Source organism: Pelodiscus sinensis, chromosome 18 (genome assembly GCF_052426305.1).
Source record: "Pelodiscus sinensis isolate ZL-2025 chromosome 18, ASM5242630v1, whole genome shotgun sequence".
Lineage (NCBI taxonomy): Eukaryota > Metazoa > Chordata > Testudines > Trionychidae > Pelodiscus > Pelodiscus sinensis.
In genome coordinates this window covers 15,495,474-15,518,929 of record NC_143069.1, presented here as the reverse complement: position 1 = coordinate 15,518,929, position 23,456 = coordinate 15,495,474, and positions in this window count along the sequence as shown.

The following is a 23,456-nucleotide window of genomic DNA, read 5'->3' as shown; positions in this document are numbered from 1 at the left end:
ATGGGAAGCAGCAGCCACAGCTCCTTTTGCTATGACTGGCTAACCAGAGCCAAAGGGACCTGCAAGGCTCCGTGGCCTCAGTGCTGGTAAATTGTAGGGTAAACTGAGGCAGCCCCAACATCACTTATTCCAAATTAACACTGCTGTGTTGACATACCCTTCAAGAGTGACAATTTTTAGTCCAAGACAAGTTTTGGTTTCAGCATAGGGTTGCTAGGTGAAACGTAATGGTTTGTGACATACAGAAGATTAAAGTACATGATCTAATGACCTACCAGCCTTAAACTCGATGAAACTGTGAAATAGTTGATGTATTAATAAAATCAGGATTTTATCTCCCATGTGTCTCTCAGCAGAAATTCTCCTGGAGACTTAATATTTAACAAGAAATCTGAAATGCCATATTTATCTGTCTCCATTGTAACAGCATTCCAAGGCATGGAGGAGGAATTGATCAGAATTTACCCTTCCCATGAAAGATTGCTCAAGATTAGGCGATTACCCATCCTTACCCTTCGATTCCAACACCCAGATGCAGATGGAATCAGAACTGTAACTTACATTGCCCATACAGTTGCAATAGTAATGGTGAAGGATTAAGAGCACTAGTGTTGCTAAGAAACGCTTTGTTATCCTCCATTTAATATGCTAGCTATCCACTTAATATCTTAAGTAGACAGCAGGTACATCTAGACTGCAGAGTTTTTCCAGGATACCAGAGATATCCCAGAAAAGCTCTGCCACGTCCAAGGAATGCGTCTGCTTTTCCAAAAAAATATTGGAAAAGCAGACATGTTTTTTCAGCATCTCAGTAAACCTCGTTCTACGAGGAAGAAGGGATGTTCTGAAAGAGGCTTTTTTTTCTGACATTTGGCCCAGTGTAGACGGGCCAACTGTCAGAAAAGCCTCTTTCAAAAGAAAAGTGATAGAACTTTGTAGTCTAGACACAGTCAGCTAGAAGAGAAGTCCTTCTGTGTTTTCCCTTCTAATTTCTCCCATCTCTGATGCTTTGCACCACTGGATTTTGGCTCCAAGGATGCAGAAGTCATAAAATAAGGACCCATATTAACAACATAAAACAACTGGAGAAAGGAAAGAAGACCTTCCCCATAAGATCCAATAGTGACACAGGTTGTCAGGAAAGTTTCCAGGTTCAGAGGCTGTAGGCCAGTCCTTCAACTCAAGTCAATTAAAAGGGAAGTCAGTAGAGGCTCACTGGATTTACAGCAGCTAATGATCTGGTCATAGAAATGGAGAATATTACACGTTTCTATGCACCCATGCTCTTGAATGTGTATGTGTGGCTACAGGTTGGATATAAAAAATACAATAGTGACCCTTACCTCTATCAATTACCTCCTGTTCACTCACAAATGTATTCATGGTTTAGTCTTTCCTCAACACCTTCTCTCAATCCTTTCTCCAACTAGCTCCAGTACTGAGAGATAGATGGCCTCTCAGTCTGTCAACCAGAACTTCCAGTTAAACTTACACAAGCACTATTGTGACATCCTTGTGACCTAAGCAAATTCCATAAACTGTTGATGACCAGGTAGGCACACAGGGACTCTGTCACTTTGCTGGAGAGAACTATGGTTAAGATGACCTGTCACCTGTCTATGACTTTTACTAAAAATTGCCCTAAATAAATTTTAGGTGCTGGGGAAAGGCAGCACTCCAGCAGACTCCACTGCTCTGAGAGCAGGCTAGGGTGCCACTACTACTTCCACTCCAGGTGGGTGAACTGCCCAGGGTACCCTGACTGCTCTCCAACCAATGCTCCAGCACAGCATCTGGCCCCAGGGATGCCCTGAGATGTACCACGCCAACTACTGTGGAAGTCACAAAGGTCCCAGAAAGTCACAGAATCCATGATTTCTGTGATAGAAATGTAGCCGTGTTAGTCTCGTGTAGCTGAAAAAAAAACAGGACTATGTAGAACTTTAAAGACTAACAAGATGGTTTATTAGGTGATGAGCTTTCGTGGGCCAGACCCACTTCCTCAGATCAAATAGTGGAAGAAAATTGGCACAACCGTATATACCAAAGGATACAATCAAAAAAATGAACACATGAAATTTGATTTGTCCTTTTCATATGTGTTCATTTTTTTGATGGTATCCTTTGGTATATATGGTTGTGTCAATTTTCTTCCACTATTTGATCTGAGGAAGTGGGTCTGGCCCACGGAAGCTCATCACCTAATAAACCATCTTGTTAGTCTTTAAAGTGCTACATAGTCCTGTTTTTTGTTTCATGATTTCTGTGACCTCCATGAATGATTCACAGCCTTATTCATAATCACTTTCTCCCAAATAGGCCTCTACCTACAGGTTCACAACCATCTCCTCCCTGTTGGTCAGAATCAATTCTTAAATGCCTATGCCCTGGGTTACTTCCTTCAGTTTCTGAAACAAAGCATTGTCCCCATGACATTCCAAGAACTTATTGGATATTTTGTGTTTTATCATATTACTTTTCCCACTGATGCCTAGGTAGGTAAAGTCCCTCATTACTATAAGGGTCTGGATATTTGTTTTATTTGTTCTAGAAATGCCTCATCTCCCTCCTCCTCCTGGTTTGGATGTGTTTTCCCCACTTCGTCTTTACCCAGAGACTTTCAGCTGGTCTGCCTCGTGCCTCTTTCTGGAACTCAGAACAAGTGTACAATACAACACCACCTCCCTTTTATTCCTACATGCTCTTCCTGAACAAGATGTACCCCTCTATGCCAATACTGCAGTTATGAGATTTATCCCATCAAGTATCTGAGATGCCACTTAAGCTCAGTTATGACTTGTCTATTAGTACTCCCAATTCTGACTGCTTATTCCTGTTATTCCTTGAATTTGTGAGTAGACGTCTAAAGCAGTGACACTCAAAATGGTCCATGAAACCACGTTGAGAAAACTGCTAACTGGCTACACTGGTGTGTTTATTTACTGGTGCCGCAGCCACAAAGCCTCGTGGCTCCCATTGGATCCGATTTGCTGTTTGCAGCCAAAGGGAGCCATGGGAAGCAGCAGCCACAGCTCCTTTTGCTATGACTGGCTAACCAGAGCCAAAGGGACCTGCAAGGCTCCGTGACCTCAGTGCTGGTAAATTGTAGGGTAAACTGAGGCAGCCCTAAATGTGCTAGTAGGCCTCTAAACAGCATAACTCCATTCTAGGATTAAGGCCTGGGAACACCACAGTCAGGATAAGAACTGCAGACAGTAAAAGACCCTGGGCACCATAGCAACCACGTTCTAAAACACTCGAACTGGGTCTCAGTTGGTAACGTAACACATTTTGCTTGAGATAACATTCATAAAATTTGCTTAAACTGTCTTGCTTCACTCCTAGATAATAAGCCTGAGAACCAAGTGCTGCACCAACTCAAGGCCATACCCGCCTCCTATAGCAACATCATCATCTATGGAGACTAAAATGTTATTACTGTTTTGCTGACATGTTTTGGCATTTGAACAATAACCACCTGTATATTAATTAACGAGCTGTTACTTTGCAATGGGTGGAGATATTATGTAATCTTGAGTAGTTCTATTGGCTTATGTGCTCATTTCGTCTTGCTGCTAGACCTATCAAATCATTTTTCCTCCGTCCTCCTGCTGACTATATAATCTATTGTATTGTGTTAATTAACCAGTGTTCACCAGGGTAACCCCTGCGTGTCACTCCATCAGCTGATGTATAATAAATCCTCTGCTTGTTTTCACCTGCATCCAGAGTGTCCTGGCTTATTTCCAACATAAATAAACACACCGGCGCGGCCAGTTAGCAACTTTCTCAAAGTGGTTTCACGGATCACTTTGAGAAACACTGATCTAAGGGATTGATCAAATTCCCCCCAGGAATTTCCCTCTTGTTGCTCCTGTAATTCTACTCTAATTTTCCATATCTGATTCTCCCCAAAGAACTAGTCCTCTATTAAAGATACCTTTTGAACCTAGTTGCCTTTTGTCACCTGCCCCTACTCAACTTAGTTTAAAGCCCTTCTAATAAGATTGGTGAGTCACTGCATTAAGATGTCCTTCCCTTTTGTGGTCAGATCGACCCCATCTCTTCCCAGCAAACCTCCTTCCTGCAACAGTATGCCATGACTAAGGAAGTCAAAACCTCCCATCCATCCATCTTCATCACACTATTATGTGGACATGCTTACCATTTAGTGTAAAAAGCAGAAAAAACACTCAGTGCAGGAAACAAGGGGACTGAAACTGAAGCTGTCAAGTTCACATGCTTCCATTTTCACTAACTGATACATCTGGATCTCTCAAGCTAGTGGGGATGTCCAAGGCAGAAAAATAGTTCTGTAGATCAGCATGTGATTATTTGTATTGCGGTACTGCCTCATAGTCCCAGTCATAGGCCAGAATCTCATTGCCTTACGACCTGTACAAACTCAGAATAAGATGGTCCTTAACTGTCATTAAGTAATATTTATTCACAGCACAACAGAGAAGATAATTAAGCAAGAAGATAAGCCTACTTTGACCAGGTACCAACATGAAACTAGTGTAATAATACTACATATTTAGGAAACTTTCTCCCTGATTCAGGGTCTGTTGTGGCTAAGCCCCAGTTCCATACCATTGTGCAAACTGGGGTCTTATACAACTGCGCTAGATAGAAAGTGTACAGCAGTACAGTTCAAGAGTACTCCATATTTAATACATGCACAGGAGGTCACTTCCACAAGAAGCTAAGGGCATGGTCATCACAGAGAGACTTCCTGTCTCTGCTAGTTTTATGCATCCCTCACTGTCTACGCCTGCTCCATAAGTTCAGGCCTTTCAAAAACACAGCATCATGTACAGGTAACTGTAACAATGCTTGTTCGTTGTATCTGTTCACATGAGAGCAAGGCATCCAATATCAGTCCACTATGGGTGGATCAGCAATAGGAATAATGTTTGTGCATGTGACAAATAACCCCAGGACCACAGAACAGATTAAGGACACCAATGTGTGTAGCAAAGTCATCACAAACACCGTGCAGACGTCAGGGAACTCATAAGTTAGCATATAACCTTCATTCCGATCTTGGTGCAATAGTATATCCTCAAAAGGAAACTTTACTTATTACTTGGTTGTATTTTACTTATCAGTTGGTTGTATTTTACAAGATAAAAAGCTGAATCGTTGGTTGAATGTTAGTTTATTTGCCCCAGGGCCAGATTTTTACAAAAACAAGTCATGTGCACATACACAACTAAGAGTTCTGCAGCAACGCACACTGTCCTGCAGCAAGTAGTAGTGGGATCCTGCCCTTAGCAAGTCCTGGGCTTACAATTCACATGCTTATCTCACTAATAGGTATCAATTGATCAGCCTGTACTGAATATGGCTTGACAATTTGCCATCACTCAAAACACATTACAGTCAGAGAGGATGATAAATATACCATTTATTCACCATTATGTACAAAGTCCAACATGTCCAAGGAGGCAAGAAAACAAAACTGGTGAATACAGAAAAAACATTACAGCCTCTCTCCGAGTTACAGACCAAACACTTGGCTGTAACTCGATCAGTTTGTAACTTGGACCCCATTGAGTTACACGTGACCACGCTGTTTGTAAGCGCGGGTCACATTCGTAACACGGGGACCGCCTTTACGACTGCTCCATGGGAGCTTTGGTCGTAAGTGCGAACGGTCGTAACTCGACCATTTGCAACTCGGGGAGCAGCTGTACTGCAAAAAATAGACTGATAGCAAGAAGCTTTTGTACAATGTGCAGTAAGATGCACACCTTAATCCCGCTCAGCGTTTGACTGACTCTAATTCAACCTAAGTTTTGTCAGAGTAGGGTATGAGGCCCAGATCTTCAAAGGTATTTAGACTAATTTCCATTGAAACCAATGGGAGCCAGGAATCTCAATACCTGGGAGGATCTGAGCAAGGACGGCAGAATTTGATGCAACAACAATATGCATTTCTAGAGAGATTTTCCTTTTTAAATAATTTTACTAACTCTCTGATTCAAATATAAGCCATTATTAGCCAATAATTATATTTTTTCTATCCCTATTAGAGCACAGACAAATAGGAAGTGGAAATAACCTGATTTATTTAAAAGATTTTAACCAGGTTCTTTCATGGAAAAAAATTAAAGATCCAGCATTGTACAGATCACTCTGCTGAGATGTGAGCCAAATGACTTAAAGCAGAATTCCAATATTACTTCTCTTTTTTGAAAGTTTTCTCACAAACTCCTCAAAATATCTGCCTCCACCTAGTGGTGTGGGTTTGTTATTTATATTCCCTGTTGTAGAAATACATCAAATTATACTCCGCATGATTCTATGATTCTATCTGTAGGGACAGGGACAGGGATAATCCTGGGAAGAGGCTCTTTTTTCCTTCACTACTCTATAGAGGTTCTTATACTGCTTGTTGTCGGCAAGACATGAGAAGTCATTCTTCCACTCTACTCTGCACTGGTTAGGCCTCAGTTGGAGTATTGTGTCCAGTTCTGGGCACCACATTTCAAGAAAGATGTGGAGAAACTGGAGAGGGTCCAGAGAAGAGCAACAAGAATGATTAAAGGTCTAGAGAACATGACCTATGAAGGAAAGCTGAAAGAATTGGGTTTGTTTAGTTTAGAAAAGAGAAGACTGAGGGGGAACATGATAGCTGTTTTCAGGTATCTAAAAGGGTGTCATAAGGAGGAGGGAGAAAACTTGTTCATCTTGGCCTCTGAGGATAGAACAAGAAGCAATGGGCTTAAACTGCAGCAAGGGAGATTTAGGTTGGACATTAGGAAAAAGTTCCTAACTATCAGGGTAGTCAAACACTAGGGCTGTGTCTAGAATGCATCCTTTTTCCGTAAAAGGGATGCAAATTAGACACATCGCAATCGCAAATGAGGTGGGGATTTAAATCCCCCCTGCTTCATTTGCACAAACATGGCTGCTGCTTTTTTCCGGCTCGGAGCTTTGCCGGAAAAAAGCGCCAGTCTAGACGCGGATCTTTCGGAAAATAAAGCCTTTTCCAAAAGATCCCTTATACCTCTTAAAAAAAAGGAATAAGGGATCTTTCGGAAAAGGCTTTATTTTCCGAAAGATCCCCGTCTAGACTGGCGCTTTTTCCGGCAAAGCTCCGAGCCAGAAAAAAGCGGCAGCCATGTTTATGCAAATGAAGCGGGGGTATTTAAATCCTCGCTTCAATTGCAATTGCGATGTGTCTAATTTGCATCCCTTTTACAGAAAAAGGATGCAGTCTAGACACAGCCTGGAAGAAATTGCCCAGGGAGGTTGTGGAATCCCCATCTCTGGAGATATTTAAGAGTAGGTTAAATGAATGTCTATCAGGGATGGTCTAGACAGTATTTGGTCTTTCCATGAGGGTAGGGGCCTGGATTCGATGACCTCTCGCGGTCCCTTCCAGTCCTAGTATTCTACGATTCTATGATTCTTTTCATCCATAAACATTTTTACAGACAAAGGGAACGTGATGCAATTGACCTGGCCTTGGGATCCCCTCCTGGAGGCCCTATGGTCTGACCATACCCTAGAGACACAATAGAAAAGTCCTCCAGACAGACTGGAGTGGCTGTGGGAGAAGCAACCAATCAGGGCCAGGAAAGTCCTATAAAAGCAGCGGAAAGACCAGTATCAGTCAGTGTCTCTGGAGGCCACAAGGTATGCAGAACCAGGAGACAGGCTGCCTGAGAGAGTGGCAGCACTGCAGACAGCTCCTTGGCTATGTCTAGACTGCAGGCTTCTTTTGAAAGAGGCTCTTTCGAAAGCATCTTTCGAAAGAGCCTCTTTCGAAAGAGCGTGTCTAGACTACAATACGCGGATCGAAAAATCGATCCGCTTTTTCAAAAAAGAGCATCCAGACTGCTGGACGCTCTTTCGAAATTGAAAGCCACCCGGAACTGCTTCTGCCAGGGCATGGGGGCAGCATTTCCTTCTGGGTGCTGCCTGCCTGCCCTTTGCAGAGACGCGTGGTGAGAGGGACACTCCTGAACACCCGTTGCTCTGCTCCTGCAGCTGCCTTTGCTGTCCTTCGAGGAAGTAAGCAAGGCATTGCAGTGCTGCTTTGGAGTGCTCAGCTTCCTGGGACACCCCAGCAGCTTTTTTCTTTTGAGGTTTTTCGCTTTGAGACCCTTTTTTTTGGCATGGAGCCAGAGCTGCCCCTGGGCAGGCGATGGCCCCACACCACCATACTGCTGCTGTTGCTGCATCTGCATGACACTGTCATGAGGCTACTTCCCGAGCTGGACCCAGACCAGAGGTACGAGGGGCTCCTCCGTCAAGCAGCCGCACTGCCCTTGCCTCCAAACTTTTTCGTGGACAGGCGTGTTTGGAGGTTTGACACCAGCTCTGACTGGTGGGACCGGCTCGTGATGGAGATCTGGGATGACCGAGACTGGCTACGCAACTTCCGGATGCGAAAGACCACTTTCCAGGAGCTGTGTACCTGGCTCGCCCCTGCTCTGCAACGGCAAGACACCCACCTGCGGCCCGCCATCCCCCTGGAAAAGAGGATCGCCATTGCCCTCTGGAAGCTGGCAACCCCCGACAGCTACCGCTCCGTGGGACACCAATTTGGCGTGGGCAGGTCTACCGTAGGATCCATCCTGATGGAGGTAAGTCATTGTCTGGGGACAGTCACAGTTTGGGGTGGGGGGAAGGGAGACTGTCAGGAAGGGCCAAGTGGAGTGGGAGTGGGAGGGAGCTCCTCCACTCACCCTGAATTGTTGGGGGGGGGGGGTTCTGAGGAGGGGATTCCCGGGGTGTTTGAGAGGGAAGGTGGGCGGTGGGTTCTCCTCCTAAGAGATAAGGCACCCCTTCTAACATTTTGTTGTCTGTCTCGTTCTGCAGGTGGTGAGGGCCATCAATTCAGAGCTGCTCAACAGGCTCATCTGTCTACCAGATCTGGACAGCGTCATGGCCGGCTTTGCTGCCCTCGGCTTCCCGAATTGCGGAGGAGCGCTCGATGGGACACACATTGCAATCCGTGCACCTCCCCATCGAGCAGCCCAATTCATCAACAGAAAGGGCTACTTTTCTATGGTCCTCCAGGCCCTGGTCGACCATCGTGGCCAGTTTTCGGACATTTGTGTTGGGTGGTCAGGGCGGGCACACGATGCCCGGATCTTCAGGAACTCGTACCTCTACCGGAGGCTTCAGGCAGGAACATTTTTCCCGCATCGTGAGTTTACGGTTGGGGATGTGCACATGCCGGTGTGCATAATGGCTGATGCCGCCTATCCCCTGATGCCGTGGCTGATGAAGCCCTACACCGGCCACCTGGATGCGAGCAAGGAGCAGTTTAATGCTCACCTTAACCGGGTTCGCAACCAGGTGGAATGTGCGTTCGGACGTTTAAAAGGCAGATTCCGGTGCTTGCTCACACGCCTCGACATGGGGGAGACCAACATCCCTGAGGTGGTGGCCGCGTGTTGCGTTCTCCATAACCTGGTGGAGAGGAAAGGTGGGGTAGAGGTGCTGATGGCCAGGAGAGGCACTTTGCCCAGCCCCGGACAGCTGCCATCCGCCAGGCTCACCGGTCTGCTGTTGGCATCCGGGAGGCCCTCCGGGAGCAATTCTCCAGTGGAGGCCACTGACTCTACTTAGGGGCTTCTGCCTGGGGACTGGGCCCTGGCCCAATAGAAGCTTCCCTCCACAACCCATCTCCTGACCCTGTTTGGACACATCAGTAACACCAGGGTGTGTTGCAAAATAAAATGTTATGTTTAATTTTTGTACATATTCTCAAACAATAGTATAAATGTAGCAAACATAAAAAATTTTTTTTCATTTTTGTTGTTGAAAACACTATTTACAATAAAGAAACATTTTGTTGAACCCTTTGTTTGTGCTTTAACTGGGGTGATGGGGGTGCTTGAAACCTGGAAGGGGGAAGGGGACTGGAAACCTGGAGGGGGGAAGGGGACTGGAAACCTGGAGGGGGGAAGGGGATCAGGTTGCACGGTGCTTGCCAGATTTCCCTCTCCTGCCTGGGCCTCGTGTTTGGGGTGCTCCACGGCTACGGGATCGGGTGGTGCACCTGTCGGTTGGCTGGCTGGGGTGCTCTTGGGACGTGGAAGCCTGGGGGAGAGGAGGGCCAGGGGGAGAGAGGGGCTGGGGAACTGGGGGGGCTGGGGGAGAGGGAGGTCCAAGGAGGGAAAGGGATGCTGTTGTGGAAGGGGGGTTTGGTGGGGTGGGGTCATGGGGTGCTGGAGGAGCAGGACCAGGCACAGGAGCAGGCAAGCCGCAGACCTCCCTGAGGTTGGCACACAGGGACGTGCGCTGCAGGACCAGCTCGTCCATGAGCCGGTCACGCCAGCGATCCTCTGCCTCCGCCCTCTCTCTGAGGATGGAGTTCAGCTCCTGCACGGCCTCCACGTGCTGCCTGAGGATGTTCGCATAGACACGCCTGTGTCTGCGGCTCCCATGTCCCCGAGATGGAGATGGAGGTGGGGCTGGGGTGCTGCGGCCCTCTTCCACGGCTGGTCTGGCTGTGGAGGAAAAGAAGAACACACAATCAGTCCTAAAAACTGGACTCTGTAGCACTTAAAATACTAACAGGATGGTTTATTAGGGGATGAGCTTTCCTGGGCCAGACCCACTTCCTCAGATCAGAGTAACACGGCTACATTTCTATCACAATCAGTCATGTGTGCAACAGCTGTCCAAAAGGGCATGCCCTCTCCCTTGAGACAGGGGAATCAGACATTCTGAAGGTTACACTGTGTGTGTGTGACCTGGGCATCAGCCTGAGCATGACAGGTTTCCCTTGTGCATCACGCACTGTGCACCCACCTACCTCCCCCCCCCCCGGGTGTTACACAACCTCACTGCACTCACCTGCTGCTTCCTCTCCTGCGCCAGATGACGCCTGGGAGGCCTCTGGGGTCTGGGTGACTGGCTCCAGGGTGAGGGTCGCTGTCTCCTCACTGTCCTCCTCCTCTGGGACCATGTCCCCGTCTCCAGACTGCTCTGGGTCCTGCTCGGGAGCGTCCACCATGGGGTCTGCCAATCTAGACTGTACGAACCGCCGTGGTGTGCGTGCTTCTCCACTGCCACCCAGGATCTGGTTCAGCTCGGGGTAGTAGGGGCAGTAGTGGGGGGCTGCCCCAGAACGGGAGCTCTCCTCCCTGGCTTTGACGTACCCCTGGCGCAGCTCTTTTACTTTGGACCGCACCTGGTCCTGGGTGCGGGTGTAGTGGCCCTTCTGGGCCAGGGCTTCAGCCATGCGGCCATAAATATCTGCGTTTCGCCGCCGGCTTTTGAGGGCCTGTAAGGCCTCCTCCTCTCCCCAGAGCTCCAGCAGGCTCTTGATCTCTGCGCCAGACCAGGATGGTGCCCGGCGCTTGGAGCCCTTGGCTGGGTCCCCAGAAGGCTCTCTGGAAGGGCCAGGACGGTCTTGGGGCTGGAACATGCTGCAGCAAAGTAGCCGTGTGCTCTGGCTCCTTCTCTGCAACAAGTGGCTGTGAGGTGCCTGTCCCTTTAAGGAATGGCTGCAGCAAGGAACCACAGACGTGCAACCCATGGCCCAGATTGTCCACCAGGGCTTCTTCCTGGAGGCCAATACTTTCGAAAAAAAGGGCTCCCCCCGTCCACACTCACTTACTTTCGACGGATCTCCCTCGAAAAAGGCGTTCTTCCTCGTAGAATTAGGTGTACCGCCGTCGAAAGAAAAGCCGCATTCTTTCGATTTACTTTCGAAAGAACGCGGCTTGAGTCTGGACGCAGGGGAAGTTCTTTCGAAAAAAGGCTACTTTTTTCGAAAAAACTCCTGAGTCTGGACACAGCTCTTGTGAAGAGCTATTGGCGAGTGCTGGACTGTGATGGGACTTTGAAATAAAGCCCTGAGGTAAGGGCAAAAATGCTGTATTTTGGTGGGGTAGCTCTGGGGACACCACTCTCTTTGAGTGGGGAACAAACTTGAAAGGACATAAGAGAGCTAACCAAGATAGGCTCCGATTAGATGTGTACCCTGGAAGGGGTTTTGATGAGCACACACAATGAGTGAGACTCGGCCAGAGACTGTGTCACCGAAGTCAGACAAGAGAGTGCAGGCACATGTGCTTAGCCAGAAGGGGTACTCAAGAGAGGTGAATGCTGCTCTGTTACAGAGAGCAGTCCAATATTGTCATTAATTCCTGTTCATGTCTTATTCCTTCATTAAAACCAGTTGTGTCTCTGCATATGATGTCCTTTGTGGACCCCGGGTGAGGTGAAGGGACATGGCTTCGCGCATAAGGGGTGTGGCACTTCCTCCCTCCGAGCTACCCAAAGTGCGTGGTGCTCCAGCAGCAATTGATAGGGTCTTGGGCTCTGGCTGCTGCTGCATTAGCAGCAGCCCTTATTGGAAAACTTGAGAGCCCCAAGCCCTCTCTATCCCTTCCCCCAAATCCCACTCCTGCTTCACCCCACTGGGTACTGAGACTAGGGCCAGGACACTCTGCTTCCCGGCCACCACCATAGTGAAGTAGAGCAACCCAGCTGGGAGATGGTGGAGCACAGTAGGCTGTTGGTTGTTCCAGGTCCCACCACTGTGGTGTGTGCTTGGGGGCATGACCCCCTCTGACTGCCCTGTGCTAGATTTTCCCAGATAATTACCTGGGCACCATGGGTCCCATCCATCTGATGGTTGAGGCATCCACTGTGGGGCCTGGACAGCTCGGAGAGGCCTATATAACCGTGTCTCTCATGGGCCAATACAAACTGCCTCCTGTGTTGCATCATTTAATGAAGCATCTCTTGTACACAGGCAAGACTAGGAAGAGCTGACAATTAGGCTTACCATTTTTCCCAACTGGATGGACTGGATGCCATTTACAGCAATGGTGTCCCATCCCTCTGGTCAGGAAAGATGATAACCCTAAGCTGACTCAATGCAATGGTAGCCACGTCAGGTGACAGAACAGTAGCAGAAAAGAGTGGCAGGGGAAACTCAAAACAATATTTTTTTTTAAAAAAGAGAAAATTGAAAGTTTCAGCAACAAGACAAAAAACAGGAGAAAATGACTCAAGTGGAGAAATAGGCGGGAGTGAGGGAGTGTCATGTCTTTCTTAGTATACCTGCGGGACAGGAAACCCTATTCAGACCTAAAGGGCAGACACCAAGTCTAAGGGCCTTATGCCCAGAACCTCAGAGGTATTTCGGCTCTTAGGGTATGTCTACACTGCAGTGTTTTTCCAGAATAACTGCCGTTAGTCCAGAAAAAAATACTTGCGTCCATACTGCTATTGCATTCTTTTGACAAAAAGTTGAAAGAACCAAGGGGTTCTTTCACGAGGAAGACGTCTTTGTCTGAAAGAGCAGAAGAGGGAGTTCTTTTGAAAGAAGAGGCCTCCAGGAAATAGCACAGGTGCCCTGGTGGCCACTCCGTCCAAACTAATCAGAACTCTATAGTCCCTGTCTCCGGCCAGCTCTTAAAGCTGCAGGCACCTGGGACAACACTTGTGGCAGGGGGCTGGCCCAGAGAGCTGCACCTCACTGCGTGGCTGTGACTGCCACACTAATTGGGACCCATGGCCCAGCCACAAGCCTCCTGAGACCTCTCTGGCCCTCACAGGGAGCATGACCAGGGCTCCCAGGACTCAGCCAGAGGCCCGAAGAGGTTTGTGCCATAGTGGTCCGGGGCAGAGATCCTGGCCTTCCTGTAGGTGTGGGGTGAGCAGGAGACCCTGCAGGATCTCGGCTCCCAGTGGCACAACGCCGACATATACGGTCGGATGGCCGAGGCTCGGGCCACAAGAGGCCACCACTTCCAGAACCTCATACAAGTATGGAGCAAAGTGAAGGAGCTCTGCCAGGGCTATGCGAGGGCAAGGGAGCACAGCTCTCTCTCTGGGGCAGGACCCCACTCCTAGCCCTACTACGCTGAGCTCCACCACATCCTGGGGGGTGGTTCAGCCCCTTCCTCCCCCCTGGTGGTGGACTTGGGGCTGGAGATGCTCATCTTTGCCAACCCAGGGCTCCCAGGCCAGGAGGAGGAAGAATCCGATGACGAGCTGGAGGAGGAGGAGGAGACAGCCAGCACAGTCACCCTCACCCTCAAGCCCGTACCCCAGGGCCTGGATGTCTTACACGCATTCTCTGAGGACGGGGAGGAATCATCAGGTGAGTGCTCTGTTTTTCACACACACAGGGCAGGGAAGGCGGGCGCAGAGGGGATGGGATGCAATCGTCGCTTGGTCATCTTGGCCTGGATATTGTGCTACACTCTGTGCACGTGGAACTACATGCAGTGCCAGTCTGCAACATGCAGCCCCAGGAGGCAGCCCCAAAGCACCTCCAGGCAGGGCCAGCCCGAGCCCTTTGGCACCCTGGGCCCAGGCATGCGGCGCCACCCCCAGGCCCTGCAGGGTGCATGCGTGGGCCTGCCCCCCAGGGCGCTCGGCGCATGCGCGAGCTGGTCACGGCCACTGGCGCGCAGCCCGGGGCCGCCCCCAGGGTGCACAGCACGTGCGCTGCCCAGCCTGGTCCGGCCAGCGCTGCTGGCACGCACGCTGGGCCGTGCAGGGCCCCGCAGCCATGGGTGGAAGGGTGCTGTTGGCCAGCGCCGCGGGGCCGGCGCTGAGGGATCCGGGCACGTGGCTCCTGATGGCAGCTGTAAGGGACGCCATGCACCCCTTACAGCTGCCATTAGGCGCCCCTCATCGGCTGGCGCCTTGGGCAGCTGCCCGGCTCACCCATGCCTCCATCCGGCCCTGTCCCCAGGGTCCTGTTCACGGGCTCTGGGGAGGCCACACACACATCTGACCCCTGTGGGAGATGCCCTCCCACCACTAACCACTGCTGGAAGCAGGCTGGGGACAAGGGCACACACATGGCTGCACACAGACTTAGGAGTGCCGCACACGACACACGGGAATGCCTGCACACTTGAGGCACCACCCACTTCCACGGACAGCGCTGGCAGGTGTGCGTGCCGCCCCCAAGGAAGAGCAGACTGCTCCAGGCCCCTCTCCTGCCCATGGCATCCCACTGTGGCCGACCACTTCCCTTGCCCTGCCTGTCTGTGGGATGAGGATGGGGGGGAGCAAGAAGCATGGTCCCCTGGGCACCTCAGGGCCTCTGTGAGGCAGGGCCGATGTCCAGGCCACACATAGCCTTGCTCCTGGAACATCCCTGCCCTCTAGCCTGAGGACTCTTGTTCTCAGCTCACAGAGGAGGGCACGGACTCAGGGACAGTGTCTGCATGGATGACTGACCGCCTCTTCCTCTTTATTCTCCACAGCCGGACTAGCATCACTAATGGGCGATCACCGCCAGCTGAGGCAGCCGCCTGACCCTGGGGGAGCTACAAGTGCAGGAGGGTCCAGGGGGACCTGATGAGACAGCACGTGGTCATCCTCCAAGGCATGCAACGGATCCTGGCCCAGAAGGACCAGGAGGACCCTCAGGGGCCGTGTCTACATTTGCGAGATTTTGCGCAAAAACTTGCCGCCTGTCTACACTGGCCGCGAGTTCTTGCGCAAGAACTATGATGCGCCCGCTCAGGAATAAGCCCTCTTGAAGAAGTGTTCTTGCGCAAGAGGCCAGTGTAGACAGGCAACATGAATTTCCTGTGCAAGAAATCTCGATGGCTAAAATGGCCATCGGATCTTTCTTGCGCAAGAGAGCGTCTACACCGGCACGGATGCTTTTGCGCAAAAGCACATCTCTTGCACAAAAGTACATGCCAGTGTAGACGCTCTCTTGCACAAATACTTGAATGCAAAAACTCTTGCGTTAAAAGTATTTGTGCAAAATCTTGCCAATGTAGATGTAGCCAGGGTGTGTCTAGACTACAGGGTTTTTTCCAAAAAAGTGGCCTTTTTTTGAAAAAACTTCCCCTGCATCTAAACTGCTGCCATGTTCTTTTGAAAGTAAATCGAAAAACCATGGCTGGTTTTTTAACTATGGAAAACCTCCTTTTACGAGGAATAACGACTTTTTTCAAAAGTGCTCTTTCAAAAAAAGGCACTATGTATTGCAAACTGTGCTTTTTCGAAAGCGAGCATCCAGACTGTCTCGGTGCTCTCTTTTGAAAAAGTGGCTTGCTTTTTCAAAAGTACCGGTTGTAGTCTAGATGCTCTTTCGAAAGAGGCTTGCAGTCTAGATGGGACCCAAATATGGGCTCAGATGGTGCAGCAGAGCCAAAACATGTGTGCTACCATATATGAAATGATGGCACACCCAGCTCCTGTCCCTGTCCCTGTCCCCGCTGCTCCCACTGCCCTCCCTGCTCCTGCTTCTCCTGTTGTCCCAGGCCCCACCCACCTCCCGAGGTTGCCGAGGTCCTGAGACCTGAGGTGGCACTTCCAGCTGCACCACGCACCACTCCCAGCCCTGAGTCCCCCTCCTCCTTGGCCCTATCCAGGGAAGAAAAGGAGGAGGAGTTGCACTATATGTAAGAGAGCACTAGGACTGCTCTGAACTCCAGTATAAAGAGGGAGAAAAACCTGTTGAGAGTCTATGGGTTAAGTTTAGAGGAGCAAACAACAGCAGTGATGTTGTGGTTGGTGTCTGCTACAAGCCACCGAATCAGGTGGATGAGGTAGATGAGGCTTTCTTCGGACACCTGAGAGAAGCTTCCAGATCTCAGGCCCTGGTCCTTGTGGGGGACTTTAATCACCCTGACATCTGTTGGGAAACCAATATGGCAGTACACAAGCAATTCAGGAAGTTTTTGGACAATATTGGGGATAACTTCTTGACACAAGTGCTGAAGGATCCAACCAGGGGCCATGCGCAGCTTGACCGTCTGCTCACAAACAGGGAGGAACTAATAGGGGAAGTAGAGGTGGGTGACAACCTTGGAGGCAGTGATAATGAGATGGTAGATTTCAGGATCCTGACCAAAGGAAGAAAAGAGAGTAGTCAAATACACACCTTGGACTTCAAAAAAGCAGATTTTGACTCCCTCAGAGACCGGATGGGCAGAATCCCCTGGGATGCTAACATGAAGGGGAAAGGAGTCCAGGACAGCTGGCAGTATTTTAAAGAAGCCTTATTGAAGGCACAGAAAGTAACCATCCCGACACGTAGCAAGAGAGGCAAACATGGTAGGAGACCGGATTGGCTTACAGGGGAAATCCTTGGGAAACTTAAGCACAAAAAGGAAGCTTACAAAAAGTGGAAACTTGGACAAATGACCAGGGAGAGCTATAAATGTATAGCTCAAGAATGCCGGGGGGTTATCAGGAAGGTGAAAGCAGAAATGGAATTGCGATTGGCTACGGATGTGAAGGATAACAAGAAAGGTTTCTACAGGCATGTTAATAATAAGAAAGTGATCAGACAGGGTGTGCGGCCCCTACTGGATGAAGGAGGTAACCTAGGGTATGTCTACACTAGAAAGTTAGTTCGAACTAACAGACGTTAGTTCGAACTAACTTTCCTAGGCGCTACACTAGCGCTCCGTTAGTTCGAACTTAATTCGAACTAGCGGAGCGCTTAGTTCGAACTAGGTAAACCTCATTTTACGAGGACTAACGCCTAGTTCGAACTAGCTAGTTCGAACTAAGGGCTGTGTAGCCCTTTAGTTTGAACTAGTGGGAGGCTAAGGCTTCCCAGGTTTCCCTGGTGGCCACTCTGGCCAACACCAGGGAAACTCTATTGCCCCCCTCCCGGCCCCGGAGCCCTTAAAGGGCCACGGGCTGGCTACTCACTTTGTGCCAGTTGCAAGGCTGCAAGCACCCGTGCCTGCACAGTCTGCACCTGCCACAGGATGAGCCAGCCATCCGAGGGTTCCCAGCCCTCCACTGCTCCCCACGACCAGCCTGGCGGCTCCCGGGAGCCTGCCCAGGGGCGCAAAAGGCGGGCGCCCGCCTGGTCAAGTGCGGAGATCGTGGACCTCATCGAGGTTTGGGGGGAAGCCTCCAATGTCCACGATCTCCGCACTAGCCACAGGAACGCGGCCGTCTACGGACGCATGGCTGCCAGTCTGGCCGCCAGGGGCCACCAGCGCAGCCGGGAGCAGGTGCGCTGCAAAATAAAGGACTTGCGGCAGTCCTACTCCCGGGCCTGCCTGCCAGGGGCTGACCCGGAGGCCTGCCCCCACTTCCATGCCCTGGACCGCATCCTGGGGCCTCATGCCGTCCCTGCCCCCCGGGACGTGATTGACCCCGGGGCAGAGGGACCGCTCCTGGACACCGAGGAGGAGGAAGAGGGCTCTGAGAGCCAGGAGCCTGCCGCCAGCCTTCCCAGGACCCGGGACCCCCGAGGCACCCCACAGACCCGCTCGCCTGCATCGTCTGAGGCCGGGGAGGCGTCCACCTGTGAGTACCCTCGTGTTCCCCTTATGTGTACGGGGGGCTGGGGCGAGAGGGAGCCCCGGGACCGTGCGCCTGGGCCTTGCCCACCACGGAGCAGCAGCTGGGGATCCTGCAGGGGCCCTGGCCTTGCAGAGGGGAGCTGGGTTTCACACACCTGGGCCCCTGGGGTAATTGACCGCTGGTCTTCTTGCACCACAGCTGCAGCACCGGGGCCTGCAGGGCGCACCACACCGCCTGCAGCAGCCGCCCGCGCCCGGGCAAGCAGGACAGCCAGGAACCAGGAGGACTACCAGAGGCGGCATCTCCGGTTCCTGGACCGACAGCTCCGTCTCCAGGACCACTGGGTCCAGGAGGACCTCAGGCTGCGCCGGAGGAGTCTGGAGGCCCTGGAGGAGCAGGGCCATGCCCTGCGAGGCGACCTCCAGAGCCTGCTGGACCGCTTCCCATTTCCTCCTCCCCCTGCTCCCCCTCTTGCTCCCCCTCTTGCTCCCCCTGCTCCTCCTCTTTCTCCCCCTCTTGCTCCCCCTGCTCCCCCTCTTTCTCCCCCTCTTGCTCCCCCTGCTCCTCCTCTTTCTCCCCCTCTTGCTCCCCCTGCTCCCACTGCTCCTCCTGCTCCCGCTCCTGCTTCCGCTCCTGCTTCCTCCACACCCCCTGTCCTCTCTGCCCCCCCCTCCACAACCATTCCCCACCGACGCCCCCGGACCCGCAGTGTGGCGAGACGGGAGAGGCAGCCAGACTCCCACCCCTGAGCTTTCCTTTCCCTTCCTCCCTTCCCTCCTCTCCCCTTCCAGCTCCCTCGTCCCAGGTTTCCCCCTCCCTTCTCCCACCTTCATTCCTCCCTCTCCCACCCCAGTTCTGTGAAATAAACAGACGTTTTTGTTTGAAAAACAGGTGTCTTTATTTGACAGTAGGTAGGGAGGGGAAAGGGGAAGGGGAGGTAGGGTGGAAGAAGGCCCCGGTGGGGCATGCAGAGAGAGGTCAGTCCTCCTCCTCCTCCTCCACCTGGAAGCTCTCCCGCAGGGCTTCCCGGATCCGGATGGCACCCCGCTGGGCTTCCCGGACAGCGGCGGTGCGGGGCTGACCGTAGTGTCCAGCCATGCGGTCAGCCTCAGCCATCCAGGCTGGCAGGAAAGCCTCCCCCTTCCGCTCACACAAATTGTGGAGCACACAACATGCCGCCACCACGGGAGGGATGTTGTGCTCGGCCAGGTCCAGACGGGTGAGGAGGCATCGAAAGCGGGCTTTCAGTCGCCCGAAGGCCCCCTCCACCACGATGCGGGCCCTGCTCAGCCTGTTATTGAAGGCCTGGCGGGAGGGATTGAGGTTCCCCGTGTGGGGCTTCATGAGCCACGGCTGCAGTGGGTAGGCGGCATCCCCCACCAGGCAGACGGGCATGTCCACGTCCCCGACCCTGATGTGGCGGTCGGGGAAGAAGGTCCCGTCCTGCAGCCGCTGGCACACGGAGGAGTTCCGGTACACCCGTGCGTCGTGTGCTTTGCCGGACCAGCCCACATTTATGTCCGTGAACTGTCCCCGGTGGTCACACACGGCCTGCAGGATGACGGAGAAGTACCCCTTGCGGTTCACGTACCGGGACGCCTGGTGTTCCGGGGCACGGATGGGGATGTGCGTCCCGTCGATGGCCCCCCCCCGCAGTTGGGGAAGCCGAGGGCGCCGAATCCCCGGATGACGGCATCCGGGTCGGCGAGGCGGACCACCCTGCGGAGCAGCACCCGGTTGATGGCCTTGACCACCTGCGGAGAGAGACACAGCAAAGCGTCAATCAGTGGGGCGCCCGGGTGGCTGGGAGCGTGCGTGCCCTGGCAGTGCCCCGGGCCCCACTCCCGGAAGCAACCCCCCTGGCGGCGTGTAGTACGGCCGGGACAGCCCGACCCCTCCGGTGCGGGGCGCTTTCGCCTCCTCCCGCCCCCCCCCTTTGTCCCTGGGGCGGCCCATCCCCTCCTCGCAGCCCCCCTCCCCCCCAGCTCGGTGGCCGACGAGCGCCGTACCTGCATGAGCACTGCTCCGACAGTGGATCTCCCCACGCCGAACTGGTTCCCGACGGATCGGTAGCTGTCCGGCGTGGAGAGCTTCCAGAGGGCGATGGCCACCCGCTTCTGGAGGGGGATGGCGGGCCTCATGCGAGTGTCCCTTCTTTGCAGGGCAGGGGCGAGCCACTCGCAGAGCTCCAGGAAGGTGTCCCTCCTCATCCTAAAGTTCTGGGTCCACTGTCGGTCGTCCCAGCGCTCCAGGACGATGCGGTCCCACCAGTCGCTGCTGGTGTCCAGACGCCAGATGCGGCGGGGCACGCCGGTGCCGGGGCGCCGCCGCGGCTCCTCCACGGCCCCCAGGGCGGCCAGGCGGAGAGGCAGGGGGCTGACGTTCCCCAGGTGGTGCCAGGCACCCTCGAGCCATTGCTGGCAGGCTTGCGGCAGCAAGTCCAGAAAGTGCACCAGAAGGTGCAGGGCGAGCCGTGGCTCCATGTTGCCACCTGCGGCGGTCCCCCCCGAAGGGAAGCACCGACACAGACGGGCACAGAGACCGACGCTTTGCTGTCCCTCGGCGAGGTTGGCAAGCAAGCAGGAAAAGCTGAGAACCGGCTGTCCAGGGGGGTCCCTTTAAGCACGAGCCTCAGATAGCCTCAGACAGCAGCCACACAAAGTAACTGCTGACCTGATGCCCTGCCAGAACCGGTTTCAGCTGCCCTTAAATGCCCCCCTGCGTCCAATCAGTGTGGACGCGCTAGTTCGAACTAGCAAAACGCTAGTTCAAACTAGTTTTTAGTTCTAGATGCGCTAGTTCGAACTAGCTTAGTTCGAATTAACTAATTCGAACTAAGTTAGTTCGAACTAGCGCTGTAGTGTAGACGTACCCCCAGTGATTGTCCTGACTTCGCTTTTCACGCAGCTCATGAAGCCCAGCTGTGCGCTGAGAGCCGTCTGGTTCATCTGTCTCTCCAGCTGGCTCTTCTGGGTGACGATAATGTTTCGTACCACTGTGATAGTGAGCCGTATGGCAGCTGCTGCAGAGACGCTGACAGCCGTCACCCCAATGCCTTCCACGACAGCTATGGCGTCTCCCGAGGCATCCCCGATGGGGATCCCAAACACTAGGAGGAGACCACCCACCCCAATAGCTACCATGATCAAAAGGATCACAGCCACCCACAGCGGGAGGAAGAGGAACTTCTTGCTAACCCATTCCTGATCCCCTGGTCTTTCGATGATGCTACATTTCCTGTCTATGGTCCTGTAAATGCTCATGGGTAGGAGACCAAAGTGGCTTTCGATGCCGTCGCACAGTGTGGTAATGAGGCCTGCCCAGAGCTGGTCGCAGCCCGCGTACTCCCAGGCGCTGAAATGGATGAAGACGTGTTTCACGTTCCTTCTCCACTTCTGCTGCTCCGTCAGGACCGGCCGGTAGAAGATCATGAGTAACAGGAGCTTGAGTAGATCCCGGCCAGTGTTGTCACGCTGCATCTTCTGCGTCCGCTGAAATTCCTCCTGGTCTTTCTTCTTCGATTCGTTTTCCATGTTCTCTGAGATAAAAGAGGAAGATATGTTAGGTACCTGGCAGTGCCTTAAATATCTCCTCCTGAAGGGTCTTCCAGCTTCACAATCCCTCCCTTCTGGGAAGCAATCAAGAATGGGTAGCTCTTGGCAAAGCCATCCTTAGGATTGATGGGATCCTACACCGTTCTATTAAACTGGTGCCCATCTGCCCAACAGCAGCCCAGATGGATGTTGAATTTTTAGCGATGTGATTTTATAACCCTCATCCACACACTAATAAACAAACACATTTTAAACTAAGGTCCTGTCGACTCTCACAGTAAATTCAGCAAACATTTAGCAGAGGTTGGCAAATGCCTGTTAAATGGCTTCATTACTATGTCGTCGATGTTCTGCCAGTAGCTCGAGCAGACTTTGTCACTTGTAAATTAACTAGATCTTCTAGAACTTCTGCTGCTGGAGGAAGCAGAGCCACAGACCATGGATAGGAAGAGGCAGGTGGGTGGAGTGGACATGAAAACCCAGTGCTGCTCCAAATTTTCAGGTCCCCTATGCGATTGCATAATCGGCAAATGAGTACGGGTGGCTCTGGCTCTTTGGAGATAGTTGTCATCCACTAATCCCCATCCCCACAAGGTTCCTTCCCCGTCTTACGTTCCCCGGGGCAGTACTCACCCTTGATTTTGTGTAAGAGCAGGTTTTTGCAATGTCCCCATGGTGCATAAAACCCAGCAGTCACTGGCGTGGGCACAGTGTACAGGGCCTTTGCTAAAGCGAGGCAGTAGATATCCTCCTTGGTCTGGAACCCTGCAACGGGGATGAGGTAAAACACGAAGATTAGCCTCACCTCACCGAGCGCATCCGCAGTGGATGCTCAACAGTGTCTCCGCTAATATTTTTCGGTTCAAGGTACTAGGTACAAGGGGAGGGAGCAAATAAATGTCCGAAACCAGACAAGTTTATTTTAGGCTATAAATATTGGGGTGCCTGGCCTTACCCCCTTTGCATGGCCGAAGGGACAACAGAGAGTTACTGACTGAATTGCTCCTCATCCTGGAGCACTTGAGTTGGTGCACGTGTAACCGCAAATCCAGGGCACTAGATCTGTGACTACACAGCTATAAACCTGGCCAAGTGCCTCTGTCACCAGACGGTGCCTGTGGTCGGTCTTTGTGCATAACAGCGAGATCTGCAGCAGGAGCAGGCTGCGTTACCTGCACTGACCACTGATAACACCAGAGCTCCAAGAACAGAAGCACTGAGCCACGCTGCTGAGGCAACCACATCACAGCTCTTAACACTAGGAGCCCGTAAGTACTCCTGTAGACCCTGCTTTCGCTGGCATTAAGCCAAACAGCGTCCACAGAGCCCCCTGGCACTCCTGCGCCCTGCTGTGCAATGCAGAGGGAGAGATGGAGAAGAGAAAGGCCCACGTGTTCCTTAGCCCTGGCCCAGGCTAGCCTATGCCACTTCCCATGGTTCCGTGGGCCAGACTTGCAGGGCGGGGAAAAGAGATGTAGAGGTCATGGTGGGTAATCAGCAGAACATGAGCTCCCATTGTGGCGTTGGGGCTTAAAAAGCTATTGTAATTCTGGGATGTATAAACAGGAAACGCTTGAGCAGGAGTAAAGAGGCTGTCTCGCTTCTGTGATGGATGGGAGGCCCACTGTTCTTTTCTGAACATCCCAGTATTCAGTGACTAAAGGGTTAAAC